An 18,030-nucleotide genomic window follows, 5' to 3' on the forward strand; every position below is an offset into this window, starting at 1 on the left:
TTTTTGTCAGAATGTTAATAGATGCACTTGAGAAATATATATATATATATATATACATATATATATATATGTATACACACACACACACGTGTGTGCACCCCAAAAACAGTGTGCAACAGAAATCCTTACCCAAATAATACAAAGAGATTTCTCAAGGTAGGAAGCAGAAAAGAATGGTTTATTTACGATCTCGAGAAAGGGCCATCCTCCTGACAAATGGTCAGGGAGAAGAAGCAATTTACAAAAGGAAATGGAGAAGTTATAAAGCCCTAACTAACCGGAATTCTCCCCCACCCCACTCCTGACCCTTTTCTTCCATTGGCTGGAAGTTAGGTGTACAATCTAAATGCGGTAATCTACCTCAAGTACTGGAACAAGGAAACAGTAGACCACCCACTGTACGTTTGAGAAAGCACTTCTGTCCTTATTTGGAATATCTTGTGCTGAGGTGGCACTGGGGAGGGTCTCTGTTGCTCTAAGTCCCAGATTCTTGCAAGGTCAGGTGACCTCTAAACTTAGGCCTAGTGGATGCTAAAGCCCTCTAGATTTGATTTTTCAGAATGGGGAAACTTCACTGCAAATTATCCCTCACAAATATATAGGTATATATACATACACATATATGTATATATACATGATATATGCAGTGTAAATGAGAGGTAGTCTCAAAGGGTAGGCACTAGCTGTGGGGAGACCATGAAAGGCCTCTTAAAGCAGAAGCTAGGAATAGGGAGAACCTTCCAGTCCTGAGGACAACCAGTGAAAAACCCTGGAGTCAGAAGATGGAAAACCATGAATGGAAAGATAGAAAGGAACCAGATTGTGAAGGCTAACTAACAAAGACTTCCCCCTCTTCCTTCCTTCCTTCCTTCCTTCCTTCCTTCCTTCCTTCCTTCCTTTCTTCCTTCTTTCCTTCCTTTCTTCCTTCTCTTTATAACAAAGGATGGTTCACTGGGTAGAGGAGGAGAGAGATACATCTTTTAAAAAGCTATCCAAAATGAATTTTTAAAAATACTAAAGTGATTAACCTAATCTTAAACAGAGATTAAGTGGAAGAACTGGACATTCTTATATCCAGTGAACTTTCATTATCCCAGTTTTGTCTTCTGTTTGCTGGATTTGATATTTATATAGTAGACCACAGAGGCAGCCTACTATTGTGACTAGAACACCAGCCTTGAAGTATGGAAAACCTAGGTCCAAGTGTTGACTTTGATAAGTACTAGCTGTGAGATCTCAGGCAAGGCCTCCCTCAGTTTACCTGGAGATTCTCTGGGACAACTAGCTGTGGACCCTTGGAAAATTACCTAACCCTGTTTGCTTCAGTTTCCTCATCTGTAAAATAAGCTGGAGAAGGAAATGGCAAACTATTTCAGTGTCTTTGCCAAGAAAACCCCAAATGGGGTCAGAAAGATTTGGACATGACTGAAAATGACTGAACAACAGCAACAAAAAGCAGTTATAGATAAATTGGATAAATGGAAGGAGTTTCTATGCTGGGAATTCATTTCACTAATATCACAGGTCCAGACCACAAAATTAAAAAAAAAAATCTGGGTCTTTATGTTATTTGTGTAAGGGCATTTGGATATATGAAGGACCAGCAGTCCCACATCATTTAGAACAGGAATGATTAAACTTTTGTGTATCATGGACCCCTTTGGCAGTTAGGTATTAAACATTTTTAACATATAAAATAAAATAAAATATGTAGTATTACAAAGAAAATCAATTGTATTGAAATATAGATGTACTTTTTTTTTTTTCCATTCAGAGATTCCTCCAGAAGAACCAATCTAGAAGGAAGTTAAGAAAAATGAACATTCTCAGAGAGTGTCAGGGCAAAATTGTGTAAAGAAATGCAGTAGATGAAGAGGTCTTTTAGAAAGAGGAAGAGAGGGGTGGCCAGGTGGTGCAGTAAGAGAGCTGGCCCCAGAGTAGGGAGACCTGAGATCAGTTCCACCCTCAGATACTTCACACCCACACACACAGACAAAAAACTGGCCATGGAACCTTGAGCAAGTTACTTAACCCCAATTGCTTTAAAAAAAAAAAAAAGAGGAAGAGAGGTGAATTGTGGATAATTAATGGTGGTGGTTTAAAAAATGAGTGGTTAGGATTAGCTTTTCAGGAGAAAACTGCTTACATATAGGTTTTGTAAAAGAGGAATTTAAGAAAGGGAGTCTCAAGTTGGATTCAGAATACTTTTCCAGTTATAATTCTGTATTTCTTTCTTCTGTCATTTCAAACCCACTTCACGGTTGATTGCCAATTTTGTAGTGTCACTTTATTTCTCAGCAACAATTTTTGACATGTTTAGGAACTATTGAAATTTTCCAGACCTGCAATGATTTTTCAAAACAGCCTACTTTATTTTAACTAGACTGTTAACAAAGCATTTCTGAAAAATGGCTGTAACTGGAGCCAATCATGTAATATAACTGGCCATTTCAGATCGTCGTAATGGTTGCTTGACCAGCTGATTTTGACGCTCTTTACGCTAAACCTGTGGGTTTTCCATTTTCTGAATTTTTCTAGCTTAATTAAACATATTTGAATTGAATTATAGGGTGTGTCCAATTTTAATTTAAAAAAAAGTCAGAGGCATTGAGGTAATATATACAAGACATTATGAAGCTAGCAAGTTGAAGGGCCCCTGAACTTGTAGTAGATTTAGAGGCTTCCAAAGGTCCTCAAAAGAAATCAAAGTATGAAGAAGATTCAAGCATGAAAGTAGACTAAGCATGAAGAGGAATGAATAGGATTTCCACGAATGTATACTGTGTTTCCCTGATAATAAGACCTATCCCGAAAATAAGCCCTCCCCTTACTGTATAAGATTCCTCTAAAATAAGCCCTCCCCCGAAAATAAGCCCTATTTAGATTGCTACTGTAGTGAAGGTGATCCCCTGCGCTACACGCTACATTACGGTACCCTCTGTATGCACCGTCCCCCCCCCAGGTGAAACGCACGCCACGCTCTGAGCTGCATCCAATCAGAGCTGCAGCAGTGAGCGCGTCATCCTGTTCTTTGTTGAATTCATTATTGAATAAAGGTACATTTTTTTGTTCACATTTACCTGCTTATTAAAATTGCTGTCAATGTTCATTAAAGTAAGCCCTCCCCTGAAAATAAGACCTCTGGTGTTTTTCTGTCCAAAAAAAATAATAACACAGTGTCTTATTATCGGGGAAACACGGTAGAAGTTCTCTTTTAAAAAAATTTTTTACTTTAAGTTTACAACATTCAATTCCACAACCCCTTGAGTTCCAAATTAGAAGTTAATTCTTGAAGGGTCTTTCAAAATCACCACAGTGTACCCCCTTAATTTTACAACTGAGAAAATTGAGCACAATTCATTTTTTCTAAATATGTATAAGATGCATTCTTCCCTTTTTGGAATAATTTTTAGATAAATCTTCTGAATTTTATCTGATGTAGGAAGGTAGTATGGACAGATTGTTCCATTAGGGGTTAAATGGCTTAGTCAAGGCTCTATAGCAAGAGAGTGGAAGAGTTAGGTTAGACTTCAGATTTCCTGAGTTCTGGACCCCAGCTTAGCTCCCTAAGCTGTGCTATGCCTCTCTCTGATTCCAACCCTATCCTGTTACATTTATAAAGTATGTTCCGTGGTATGACCTTCTGCCACAGAACACTCTGCACACTATTATTCCAGATTTCCTCTTGGATACCTTTTTCATCTGTTCACTGGGACCTAGTTATGCAGAAGCAATAAATACTTCAGAGCATAAATATTTTTGTTAAGGACCAAAGCACATTTCTAAACTGGTGAGCATAAGACTGAAATGGAAAATTACAGAGCACATTTTTAAGCTCAGGACTGAGAATGACAGCCTAGTTGTTTTTCTTTTGTGTCTTTAAAGAAACATGAAGTGGTGGTTATCAGTGGTGTGAAAACTATATTAAAACAACACACATTATGCTATTTCAAGAAGCATTTTTCTCCCTATTCAGTTTGAAAACTTCATTCCCACACAATTAAAAGGTCTCCTAAAGTAGGTAAGTGCCCTATTGTTGTTTATTGAGCTTCATTTGAAATAGCCCAGATTTCTTGGGGAGTGTATTCCTGATTCACTTTGGTGATGGAGAGTATTTCCTGGGCCTGGAGGGTTCTAATTAAATTGTAGTGTTTGCCAGCTGGAGGCTTTACACCCTTCAAGTCTGCAGCTCATTGACACGATAATAGCTGACTCTTTTTTTTGTTATAACAAAAAATAAGGAAGGGGTGCCTGAATGTAATGGAATATTGTGTTGTAAGAAATGATGTAAGGGATGATCTCTGAGAAACCTAAGAAGACTTGTATTAACTGATGCAGAGTGAAATGATATGTATAACTAGTACAGCAATTTATAAAATAACATTGTAAAGAAGAAAAATACTTGGGAAAACTTGAGAACTTTGATTAATGACCAGCCAGGCTTCCAGAGGTTCAGATGGATTATGCTAACCAACCACCTCCTGACAGTGAGAGGTAATGGTTGTAAAATATATAATAAAGTGTACATTTCTATTCATGATCAGTATAGGGATGTTTGAATTAACTATGAATGCTTGTTAAAAAGACTTTATTTTTTCTTTTTCCAAGTTTAGGGACTATGGTGGAGAAAGAGCAAGATTAGGGACAAGATTGCCAAAAAAAGAAAAGAAAGGGAAAAAGCGGATCATTGAAGCATTAAAAATGCACAGAAGAGAACAGAAATTAGGCCAGAAAGAATCACAGGCAACTAGGACAAATTCGGAAATTGCTTATTGAGTTTACTATTTAAAAAGAAAAGCAAACTGTAAATAATAAGGAATGTAATTTGTACAATCCTCTTTTGTGTATGTGTGTATGTATATATATATTCTAAACTTAACAAATGCCATTAGTAAAATGAGCATTCCATATATTTGTGTGTTTATATACATATGTGTTTAGATATGTACATACACATACAAAAATATATTTTATTTGGTGTTCTTTGAATTTAGAATAAAAAAGCAAATAATTGCTGCCATTTCTAGTCCTGATTTTTTCCTGTGAAAAGAGGACAGAATAAAAATCAGTATTTTAGTGAACCTTAGGCTTTTGCTCTAGATTAAGATTGGAAAGAGATTGAGGGTAGGAGAAATATATTGCCCTAGTGAAAGCCCTAAGACAGGGATGGTTGCTGCTTAATCTAGAGCTGTTCATCTCCTTCCCTCCAAGACTAGTGTGTAGTTTCTGTGAGTCTGGACACAGGAATTCTCTCAAATTGGCTTGTGGTTAAGATGACACCCAGCCAAGTGGATTCATTTTTCCTCTATTCCTAAGTATAAATGCACTTTATCCCTCCCACACAGCTTTTGCTTTTCTTCTTGGAGTCTAGTTCTTTGAATAGAGAAGATTTTTCTATTTTTCCTGTTGCTTTTTTCACCTTAAGAGTGGAATGGTAATTTTCATGCCAGAAATATTAAAATAAAGCTCTCTATCTTTTTAATCAATATTCTTTTACATCATTTTCCTTTCAGAATATGTCCTTGTCATTTCCCCTCCCCATGAAGCCATCTTTTGTAAAAAGAAATTAAAAGAAAAAGAAAGAGGAAAAATAACCAACAAAATGAACACACCCACTGAGTGTGACTGCAATATATGTAATGTTTCACACCCATAGCTCCCTTGTCTCTGTAAAGAAGAGAGAGAAATGCACTTTCTCATCTCTTCTTCATAAAGGTCAAGCATGGTCTTTGCAATTATATGGTGTTCAGTTTATATGCTGGGGTTGGTTTCATGTCTATCAAATATATTCTTAGGTCTAATCCTCTGTGCCATTCCATGGTATGGTAGATAGAGTACTCTTATTTAGAAGGTCTACATTTGGTTCCTGAAGCTGATACTTATTATCTCTATGAAGTTCCTTCAAGGCCCAGCAGAAAGCCTTTCACTCTGAGAAGTATTTCAGATTTATCCTGTGTCTACATTGTTTATATATATCTTTTTTATGTTGTCCCCATTAAATTGTGAACTCCTCAAGGGACTGTCCTTTGTCTTTCTTTGCATCCCCAGCACTTAGCACGGTGTACACTACATAGTAGGTGCTTAATAAATGTTTTCTGACTGCATTAGACAATTCACTTAACCTTGCTGAATCTCAGGTTGTTTTTTTTTTTTAATCTCTACATTTATCTTGGAAAAACTCTGTGGATGAAGAGGGAGCTGAGCTCACAATTGAATAGGAGGAAGAGAGAAGGCTGTGGGAAATAATCTCTGGGAAATTGCATAATTCTTTTAATGATTCCAGGCATCACCTTGTGACCAAGGCCCATCATTGAAACACAAATATTCTTCTGGTGCAGGACACTTTCCTCCCTTCCATGCCCTCTACAGCCCAGCCATACAGGTCCTGACTATATATTTGCACGGGTTGTATATCAGACCTGGAATTCTTTCTTTCCTCACCTTTGACTGCTTGCTTGCTTCCTTCCTGACTCAGGACAGATATCACCTGGGAACCCTTTTCCAGTTCTTTTATTGTTCCCTCTTTCCTCCCAGATTACCTTATATTTACACTGTATCTATCTTGTATGTATGTAATGATTTATATGCTGTTTTGGGGGTGTGATCTGCTTAATAGCAGGGACCATTTTTTGTGCGTGTGTGTGTGTGTGTGTGTGTGTGTGTGTGTGTGTGTGTGTGCACCTTTCTTTATATCCCTGGTGTTTAGCAGAGTACCTGACCTATAATATGCCCTTGATAAGTGGCCGTTACCTGACTAACTGGTGATGTATTGATTTAAGTCGGAGAATACTGTAGTATTCAAAGAATCCAGAGTTCAGGCTCATCCTCCAAAGTCAGTGGAAAGGTATGTAATTGGCACAAGTAAGCTTTCACATAGCACAAATGAGGAATCATGTGGAAGAAGTGATTTGGAGGGCCTCTGAGAAATGTGACTAAAAATGAAAGCATGAGCTAGTCACATAGCAAAAGTAAGGGATAATGGAAAGACACATGGACTGCCGATGGGTTGTGTTAATATCCCTACATTATGGAGAGAATTCAAGGGGAAAAGGGTCATATGACAATTTAGATGGACTCTCTATTTTGACTTTATGGGAGGAAATGAATGAAAGTTTTAACGGAATAATCTCAGATGGGTTTTTGTCAGTATAGTTAGAGGAAATACCAACAATAATGAGATCTCAAAGACACTTTTGGAATGTTAGCTTGACCCAGTGTGTGTATTATTGTAATATAACTTGTCAAGTTTCCTTACTTGTCAAGTAGATTTTCTTAAATTAAAGGTTAAGGCCAGTCATTCCAATATTTCTACTGAAAATTATGTGACATCCTTTGGGGATTTTCATGTATGTGTACAAATGAAAATTCTTCAGTTGACTCTTTTGTGCCCAAGGCTTTTGTCGGAAATTAAGATGAAAGGTCTGTTCAACTATAAGATGTTTAATATGCAGCATAATCCAATTAATGATCAATATAATCTCATTAAAATATTGCCACAGTTTCACATATTAATTTTATAATACCTGCTACTTTACTGTATTTTCTGAAAGTGGATTTATTGAACTGGGTTACCAATTCCCAGGAAACCTCTTGTCTCAGGGAAGAAAATTGACAAGGTCATCTAGAAAAATTTTGTTTAGATTGAAAAAAAGAAATAATTGAAAAAATGAAAGATGTAATAATAGTGAATACTAATTTGTTGTCCAGTAATTTTTAGTCATGTCTATCTTTTCATGACTCCGTTTGGGGTTTTCTTGGTAAAGATAAACGGAGTGGGGGCGGCTAGGTGGTTCAGTGAGTGAGAGCGCCAGTCCCGGAGTTGGGAGGACCTGGGATTGGTTCTGGCCTCAGATACTTAACACCCATACAAAAAAAACTGGCCATGTAACCTTGAGCAAGTCACGTAACCCCTGTTGCTTAAAAAAAAAAAATAAATGGAGTGGTTTGCCATTTCTTTCTCTAGCTCATTTTACAGAAGAGAAAACTGAGGAAAGGGTTAAGTGACTTACCCAAGTGATACACAGCTAGCAAGTGTCTGGGATTTGAATTCAGGAAGAAAAGGCTTCCTGATTTTAGTTTGAGCAATCTATGCACTACTACTTCCCTAACATTTGCATAGTGCTTCTAAGGTTTGCAAAATACTTTGTGAATATTACATATATTTTGATATTATCTCATTTTATCCTCACAGCAACCCTGTATTATTATTTCCATTTTATAGATTCAATTCAATTCAGTAAGCATTTGTTATGCACCTATGATATACCAGGCACTGTGCTAAGCACTGATGAGGAAACTCAGGCAGAGAGAAGTTATAAATGTTTTGTCTAGGACTCCATAGCTTGTAAATATCTGAGACTGGATTTGAACTCAGATCTTCCTGACTTCTTGGCTCTAGGTCCATCACTTTACTTATGTCTAAATACAAGGGACCCTAAAGACCATGTCATGCAGTGATTTCTAGAATTTAAATTTTTATAAAACCATTTGAATTGAAGTAGATAAGAAAATGAAATACTGACAACAAACCCTGGGGAAAGGAGAGGGTTTCAGCTTATTTGTATAGATGGGACCCCCTTCTTCCCAACCTGCTGCTGTTAGGGTGAAGAGGTGAGGGAACTGGAAAGAGGGTTCTTGGCCAGCCTCTGAGGACAACCTTCTGGTTTTGCCAAATTTCCCATTATCTCCTTGTTCCTTCCCAGTGTGGGAGAAGATCTGCCTTTAAGCTGTGGTGAGGAAGATCATACAATCACAAATTTAGATTTGGAGGTGATTTTAGATGGCATCAGGTTCAACTCCATTATTTTACAGATAAGGAAACAGACTGAGAGGATTAATGGATTCCCCTAGGGTCACACAGGTAGTAGGCAGGATTTGAATTCAGGTTTTCCCTACTCCAGACCCATAGATCCTTCCACTCCATCTCCTAGCCACCAACTTGAAACCCTTTGCCTGGCATCCCCAGGTTCACGTACTCTGGCAATATTCCTTTCATTATTTGTGTCAGTTATGGAAGGTAGCACTGAAATGATTTTGAGATTTGAATAGAGCAAATATAATAATGTAATAGATATAACTTAGTAGTTTGTAGTTAATTTCTCACTGTGCTCCTAGAAAATTTATATTGAGAAAAAGAAGACATGAAAACAACCATCACTAGATCAGTTTTTCAGACCTCTATCAAGTCTCTTCAAATGTAGCTGTCAACTTCTCCCCAAATGCCTTGTGAATTCTGTGACTCTTCTCGTCACATTCTGTTATGTTATAGTACAAACGAGGTAGAAGTAATGAAAAACGAGATAAGACTTGAGTAATACCTTAGTACTTAAACATATTAAGTGCAGTGTCATATAGCTATGGTAGTACCCAGATTAATTTAAGTCAAAGCTTCTTAACCTGGGCTCTGTGAACTTTTAACACACACATATACATACATATGTATGATATATATGTATATATAACAATATAAAAACTGTATTTAAGTATTATTGGTTTATTTTGTAATCCTGTTTGTTTTATGTGTCTAAAAGTATTATTTCAGGGAGTCCATAGATTTGACTGCTAAAGAGGTTCAGGAAACAAAAAAGATTAAGAACTCTTGATTTAAGCTATACTTTAGAAAGAGGCAAATCATGAAAGAGTGGATAGAGACTGGTCTCTGAGTGATACTGCCAGTAAGTAGAGAATTGGGTTCAAGTCCCAGCTATGACAAATATTGACCATATGATCCTGGGCCTGTCTCAGTGTCGCAGACATCTCTTAAACTTTGAAAAATTAATATGTGCTATATGATACTGAATATTTTCACTTCCCTGCTTTGCTTTGTGCACTCATTCTCCTACTCTAGGGTAGTGAGGTGTGGAAACTGAGGAATCTTCTGTGTCCCACTATATTTCATGATCTCCAAGAGACTTGTGCTCCATGTGGCTGTCGGTCTTGTTAATATAAGATGTGATTAATTAAAGGCTGTGACACCCTGTGTTCATCCTTGTCTGGTTAGGGAAGTATCCCCATGTTCCTGTATCTTTTTTTTTTTTTAAAGCAATCGGGGTTAAATAACTTGCTCAAGGTTACACAGCCAGTTATTTCTGGGTGTGGTGCTGAGTGTCTGAGCCTGGGGTTCGATCTCCAGGTCATCCCAACACTGGAGCTGGTGCTCTTACTCGCTGTGCTACCTGGCCGCCCCTATCCCTTATCTTTTTAAAGGATTGCTCAAGCTGCTTCTCACTCTAAGAAATTGTTTAAGACCTTTTTTAGGTATCATTAGCAGCAGATGTGTTTAGTGAGATAAAGATCTTGTTCCTTCCTTCCACCCCACCCCCCATTAGAAGTCTCTTGTACAGATGAAGTTACCCCAGCTTCTGAGACATATGCCTAGCTCAGTTTGGTGCCCTGCATGTCTTCTTTCCTCTCCTCTCTACCCTGCCTTCTTTCCCTCTCTCTTTAGGCATATTTGAACTGCCCACAGATCACTCATTTTGGGATATGCCCGGGCAGATCTATGTAACATGCTTTAATTTGTCAACATTGGGACAGGCCCAAGATGAACTGGCAGAATGAAATTTCCCCCTCATTTCTGGATTTGCTTGCAACATATATAAACACAGAGACTTGTTTTTATATCTGTAATTCAGCCTGTGGAATGAAGGTTATGTTTATGAGAGTTGTAGGCCGGATGTGCTGAAAATGGGGTGTATTGGGATAGAAGGTATGTGAATCCATGGAACTCGGATTGGGGGCTTTTTCTATAATTTCTGGACCTGTCTGTGATTAAGGTCAGTTTCAGTAGGCCAATATCCTGGTTGCTTGCCTATTTCTGGGTAGGGAGAATGGAAAGACTGAGGGATCGGATGTTTTGTTTTGTTTGTTTTGATTTGTTTTTAAACAGATACAGTGATCCCTGCTAGTTGGGTAGCTGAAGCTAAAGACAGGAAAACATTAAGCCCTGATGCCCAGATCTAGTCTACCTTAAGCTTTTCTTTTTCCTTTCTTTGTTTTGGGGCTGCCTAGCACAGCGCTTTGTTTTCATTCTGGATACATTATCCTTCCTCAGGGGCACTTTACTCTAGGAAAAATTTACTTTCCTCTCTATGAGATGTTGTCATTAAGGCACGGACCTTGGAGTTGTTTTTCTTCTGATGAGGAAGGATTTCCATGAATCCATGTGGTTTCTCAACCAGTGACACCTATAGTCAGGGAATGTACATTTGAGAGATGGCAGGCTAGAGATGAAGTGATATCCACATGATGAGAGAACTTATTGGATGAGACCAATATCTGCATGGAACTATAATCAACTGAGCTAAGCTGTCATAACTTAGGCTAAGTACATGTAAACAAAGACACATAGCAGGATGTCCTGTGTTTTCTGGGTTGGCAGTGTTCTCTTCATGGACTGAAGTTTAACGTAAGTCATTCAGAGTTTCTAAAGGGACGGTTTTATTGTTTTTGGGGGAGGTTAAATTGTCTTGGGTTGCTTTTCTTTCCTGTTTCTTCTCTTCCTGCCACCCCCACCCCCTCCACCATACTCTTTCAAGTTATAGAGTATTTTAATGGAAATACTGCATGTTCCTTTCAGAGAAATCCTAGACTCCTGATCTCTACAACCCCACCCCCCCAGTATCTAATCATCGCCAAGTCCTGTCATTTCTGCCTTTGTAACATCTCTCATGTATGCCCCCTTCTCTCCTTCAACATTGCCATCAATATGGTCTCCTCAGCCCCTCCTGGACCATTGCAATAAAAACTGGTTGGTTGGCCTCCCTACAGATCTCTCCCCACTGCAGTCCATTCTCCACTCTTCTCTCAGATTTTTCTTCTGAAAGCTTAAGTTTGACAATGTCATTCCCCTTAGTCAATAAACTCCAGTCATCTCCCTATTATCTTCAGAATCAAATAAGAAATTTTCTTTTTTTGCCCTTAAAGTAATTTATAACTTGGTCTTCTCCTACCTTCCCAGTCTTACTCCATCTTACTCCCCTTGATTTCTCTGTGATGAAGTTATTGGCCCCTGGCACAAGAATCTGCATCTCTAGACTCTGGGCATTTTTAATGACTGTTCTCCAACCTGTGACTTGCTTCTTCCTTGTTTTTGCCTTTTGGTTTCCCCTGAATTTCTTGAAGGCTCAGTTGAAGTCCTACCTCCTACAGGAAACCTTTCCCGGTCCTCCTATACTTTGGTACTTTCCCTCTGAGATTATTTCCAGTTTATCCTGTCTATATCTTGTTTGTGCAGAGTTATTTGCACATTGTCTCCTTGTAGCACTGTGAACTTCTTGAGAGTAGGCATTGTTTCCCCCTCCCTGCCCCCTTTCTTTGTATCCCTAGTGCTGAATATAGTACTTGGCCCATAGTGAATTCTTAATGCTCACTGGGAGAGCTAGGTGGCACAGGGGATGGAGTGCCAGGCCTGAAGTCAGGAAGACTCCTCTTCCTGAGATCAAATATGGTCTCAGATGCTTACTAGCTGTGTGACCCAGGGCAAGTCTCTTAACCCTGTTTGCCTCAGTTTCCCCATCAGTAAAATGAACTGGAGAAAGAAATGGCAAACCACCCCAGTATCTCTGCCAAGAAAAACCCAAATGGGGTCATGGAGAGTTGGACACAACTGAAATGAATGAACAGAAATTCTCATTGACCTAACTTGAAAGAAATCATTTAAATTTGGATGTGTCCTTAGAGATGACATAGTCTATATTGTCTTAGAATCACATAATCTCAGAATAAAAAGGCACTATAGAGATCAACCAGTCAAAATTGTAGAAGATTCCCCTCTATAATGACAGGCATGTGGGCATCTAGTTTTTGTGGGAAGACCACAGGTGAATAGCTGGTTACAGTCTTCTATTTTCTTTTTTTCCCCTTTTGTAATTTTTTAAACGTATTTATTTAAAAATTTGAGTTCCAAATTCTGTGCTTCACTTTCTCTCTCTTCTCCCCCCCCAGAAGGCAAGCAATCAGATATAGATTATACATGTGCAGTTATGTAAAACATTTCCATATTAGTCATTTTGTACGAGAAGGCTCAAATACAAGAAAAAAGTGAAAATAGCATGCTTCAGTATGTATTCAGTCAGTATCAGTTCTTTCTCTGGAGGCTTCATCATTAGTCCTTTGGGATTGTCTTAGATCATTGTATCACTGAGAATAGCTAAGTCATTCACAGTTCTTCATTGAACAATATTGCTATTACTATGTACAATATTTTCCTGGTTGAATTCACTTCATTCTGCTTCAGTTCATGGAGCTCTTTCTAGGTTTTTCTGAAATTGTCCTGCTTTTCATTTGTTACAGCACAATAATATTCCATTATAATAAAATATTACAGCTTGTTTAGCCATTCCCCAGTTGATGGGTATCCCTTTGATTTCCAGTTCTTAGCCACCACAAAAACAACTGCTATGCATATTTTTGTACAAATAGATCCTTTTCCCTTTTGGGGAATATCTTTGGAATATAGACATAGCAGTGGTATTGCTGGATCAAAGGGCATACACGGTTTTATAGCCCTTTAAGCATAGTTCCACATTGCCCTCCAGAATGATTGGATCAGTTCACAACTCTACCAACAGTGCATTAGTGTCCCAATTTTCTCATATCCCCTCCAACATCCAGCATTTTCATTTTTTGTCACATTAGCCACTCTGATAGGTGTAAAGTGGTACCTCAGAGTTATTTTAATTTGCATTTCTTTTATCAGTAGTATTTTTTCAGGTGACTATAGATAACTTTGATTTCTTTGTCTGAAACCACCTGTTCATATCATTTGACTATTTTTCAACTGAGGAATGACTTGTATTTTTATAAATTTGACTCAATTCTCTATATGTTTGAGAAATAAAGACTTTATCAGAGATACTTGGTGCAGAATCCGCCCCCCTGCCAGCTTTCTTTTTTCTTTATAATATTAGTTGCATTGGTTTTGTATGTGCAGAAACTTTTTAATTTTGTATAATTAAAATGATCTATTTTATGTTTTGTACTGTTCTCTATATCTTCTTTGGTCCTAAATTCTTCTCTTATCCATAAATCTGACAGAAAGACTATTCCATACTATCTTAATTTGCTTATGGTATCACCCTTTTTGTGTAAATCATGTACCCATTTTGAACTTATCTTGGTATGTAGTGTGAGATATTGGTCTTTATCAAGATTCTGTCCTACTGTTTTTCAGTTTTCCCAGCAGTTTTTGTTAAATAATGAGTTTTTGTTCCAAAAACTTATATCTTTGGGTTTATCATATACTAGATTACTGTAGTCATTTACTGTAGTGTAATTTGTACCTAATCTATTCCACTGATCCACTACTCTTTTTCTTAGCCAATACCAGATTGTTTTCATAATTGCCACTTTATAATACAGTTTGAGATCTGGTATAACTAGACCACCTTCTTCAGCATTATTTTCCCCATTGATTCCCTTAATATATATTCCATTGATATCCTTGAGCTTTGTTCTTCCAGATGAATTTTGTTACTATTTCTTCTAGCTTTATAATGGCACTACATAAGATTAATTTAGGTAGAATTATCATTTTTATTCCATTAGCTTGGCCTACCTATGAGGAATTGATATTTTCCCAATTATTTAGATGTGACTTTATTTGTGCGAAAAGTGTTCTGTAATTTTGTTCAAATAGTTCCTGTGTTTGTCTTGGCAGATAGACTGCCAAATATTTTATACTGTCTACAGTTATTTTAAATTCAATTTCTCCTTCTATCTCTTGCTGTTGGGCATTGTTAGTAATGTAAAGAAATGCCACTGATTTATGTGGGTTTATTTTATGTCCTGCAGCTTTACTAAAGTTGTTAATTAGTTCAAGTAGTTTTTTTTAGTTTATTCTCTAGGATGGTTAGATCATCTGCAGAGAGTGCTAGCTTTATTTCTTTGTTGCCTATTCTTATTCCTTCAATTTCTTTTTCTTATTGCTAAAAGCTAGCATTTCTAGTATAGGATTGAATAACAGTGGTGATAATGGACATCCTTATTTCACCCCTGATCTTATTGGGAATGCTTCTTGTTTATTTACATTATATATTATGCTTACTGATGGTTTTAGATAAATGCTACTTATAATTTTAAGGAATACTCCATTTATTCCTATGCTTTCTAGTGTTTTCAATAGGAATGGATGTTGAATTTTGTCAAAAGCTTTTTCTGCACCTGTTGAGATAATCATATGATTTCTATTAGTTTTGTTATTGATATGGTCAATTAAGTTGATAGTTTTCCTAAATATTGAACCAGACCTACATTCCTGGTATAAATCCCATCTGGTCTTTTAAAAGTTTATTATACCTTTAATAGATTGCTGTAATCTCTTTGCTAATATTTTATTTAAAATTTTTGTATGAATATTCTTTAGTGAAATTGGTCTATAATTTTCTTTCTCTGTTTTGACTCTTCCTGGTTTAGGTATCAGCACCATATTTGTATCATGAAAAGAATTTGGTAGGACTCCTTTGCCTATTTTTCCAAATAGTTTATATAGTATTGGAATTAATTGTTCTTTAACTGGACTGCTGGTTTGCAGGAGGGTGGGGCTCCCTGGTGGCAGAATTGACTTGTAAATCCATCTGGCCCTGGAGATTTTTTTCTTAGGGAGTTCATTCATGATGGCTTATTCAATTTCTTTTTCTGAAATAGGGTTATTTTATTTTATCTTAGTCAATCTGGGCAATTTGTATTTTTGTATTTATTTATCCATTTCACTTAGATAGTCAGATTTATTGGCATACAGTTGGGCAAAATAGCTCCTAATTTTTGTTTTAATTTCCTTATCATTGGTGGTGAATTCACCCATTTCATTTTGATACTGGTAATTTGGTTTTCTTCTTTTTTAAAAAAATAAATTAACCATAGCTTTATCTATTTTATTATTTTTTTCATAAAACCAACTCTTAGTTTTATTTATTAGTTCAATAGTTTTCTTAATGTCAGTTTTATTAATCTCTCTTTTGTTTTTCAGAATTTCTAATTTGATATTTACTTGGGAATTTTTAATTTGTTCTTTTTCTGTTTTTTTTTTTTTTTTTAGCTTTTGCATGTTGTGATGTTTTTCACTAGGTGATTGGTAGATTCTTCCAATTTCAATTTTGCCCTCTGGTTCTAATATATTGGGGCAGTTTTCTTTGATAATTTCTTGAAAAATATTGTTCAGGCCTTTTTTTTTAATGGCATTCAGGAAGTCCAATAATTCTTATCTCTTCTGGATTTATTTTCTCTGTTATTTTTTCAATGAAAAATTTCACATTTTTTTCTTTTTAAAAATTGTTTTGATTTTTGTTTTATCATTATCTTTTTTTTTTTAATGAGCAATCAGGGTTAAGTAACTTGCTCAAGGTTACATGGCCAGTTATTTCTGGGTGTGGTACTAAGTGTTGGAGCCCGGATTTGATCCCCAGGTCATCCCGACACTGGAGCCGGTGCTCTTATTCGCTGAGCCACCTGGCCGCCCCTTGTTATATCATATCTTAATGTTTCATAGAGTCATTAGTTTCTACTTGTTCAATTCAAACTTTTAAGGAATTATTTTCTTTAATGAGATTTTATATTTCCTTTTCCATTTGGCCAATTGTATTTTTTAGGGAGTTATTTTCCTTGGTAAATTTTTGTATATATTTTCCCATGCTATTGAATCTTTTTTCATGATTCCCTTGTATTATTCTTTTTTCTTTCCCAGTTTTTCTTCTACTTCTCTAATTTACTTTTAACATCCTTTTAAAGGTCTTCCAGGAATTCTTTTTGGGCCTGAGACCAAATTACATTTTTCTTTGAGGCTTCACATGCAACCATTTTGACACAATAGTGTCAAATAGTCTTCTTCTAATAGTCACAATAGTCCTCTTCTGATTTTATACCTTTATCATCCCTGTCACCATAGTCACTTTCTATAGTCAGGTTATTTTTGTTTGTTTGTTTTGCTCATTTTTTCTTCTTTTTTTGGTGACTTGGTGTTTTTATATGAGAGCTGGACTCTGCTACTTCACTGTCCCAAGGTTTTTGTGCTGGAGCTCTGGGTCTTAACTGCTGACTTTCATTGGTCTCTAGGGCTTAGCTGCTTGCTTTCTCTGCAGAATAGACTTCTCTTCTGACTTGTACTGTGGGTAGGGGGGAGAAGGATGGGACTCACTGTTGGCAGGTCCTGGGGCAGGGCTTTATTACTGGTCAGCAGTGGGGTCAGGCCCTTGCTTGTGGCTTGTGCTAGGAGTGGGATTACTGGGGTGGGGCCTTGCTGAGCTGCAGAGACTGCTCACTTGCCTAGTGGTCTGTTGGTTTGCAGGGTGGGGTTTTGCTAGTGGATTGCCCTAGGCTTGGAGCCTTGCTGCAGGCTCCCTGATGTGAGGCTGGTTGATGTTGCTGCTTTTGGATCTCACTCCCCTCCTACTGAAGTGAGATAGACTTTTCCTGGCAGGTGAGCTACATCCCTGCTCCTAGACCAATTCTGAGGTGACTTTCTGGTTGTTGTGAGGGGAATTTGGGAGGGTTTCACAGGGATCCTTCCTCACTCAGCCATCTTGGCACTGGAAGTCAGTCTTCTATTTCCTGAGGTGGCCCATTTCACTTTTGCTATAAATAGTTATGGGAAGGTTTTATTCTACGGAGATGAAATCTGCTTGCGGATAATCCATCAATGATAATTTCTTTAATCCTAGTTATCCTTTCCCTATCCCCAATTGTGGAGTCAAGCATAGTCATAATAACAATAGCAAAAGCAAATGATATAGCACTAACACAGAGATGTTAAGTGACTTGTCTGGGGTCGCATAGCTAGTAATTGCCCAAGGGCAGGATTGAAACTCAGCTTCTTGATTCCATATATCCCTTGTAGTATCTTGTGGTCTGCTTGGATGTATGTAACAGAAATCTGCAGTTTCCTGTGTAATTCTCATTTTCTGTTACTGCTGTATATTTGCAAATGCCCGTTCCACCGGTTGTTTATGTTCAGAATAAAAATTAAAAGGCAGCCCTTATCTCTCTTAAACTTTTTCTAAAACAAAATCAGTTCCTTTAACTGATCATTATATATAA

The 18,030-nt window shown here is 37.2% G+C and overlaps 1 protein-coding gene across 6 annotated transcripts in view; it reads left to right on the forward strand.

Annotated features, from left to right (window-relative positions):
- PTPN14 (protein tyrosine phosphatase non-receptor type 14) overlaps positions 1 to 18,030 on the forward strand; it is a 267,307-nt gene that overhangs the window by 70,466 nt on the left and 178,811 nt on the right. The window contains exon 1 of one of the 6 annotated variants that reach the window (XM_069066062.1): positions 8,025 to 10,708. The exons of the other annotated variants lie outside the window; for them this stretch is intronic. The gene's annotated coding sequence lies outside the window, so the exon portion shown is untranslated. Of the gene's footprint in view, positions 1 to 8,024; positions 10,709 to 18,030 lie in introns of those variants that run through there. 6 annotated transcript variants of the gene reach the window in all.

The sequence above is a fragment of the Petaurus breviceps genome, unplaced genomic scaffold (assembly GCF_028583685.1).
Source record: "Petaurus breviceps papuanus isolate PSGF00001 unplaced genomic scaffold, PetGlider_PUasm1.0 90702, whole genome shotgun sequence".
Classification (NCBI taxonomy): Eukaryota; Metazoa; Chordata; class Mammalia; order Diprotodontia; family Petauridae; genus Petaurus; species Petaurus breviceps.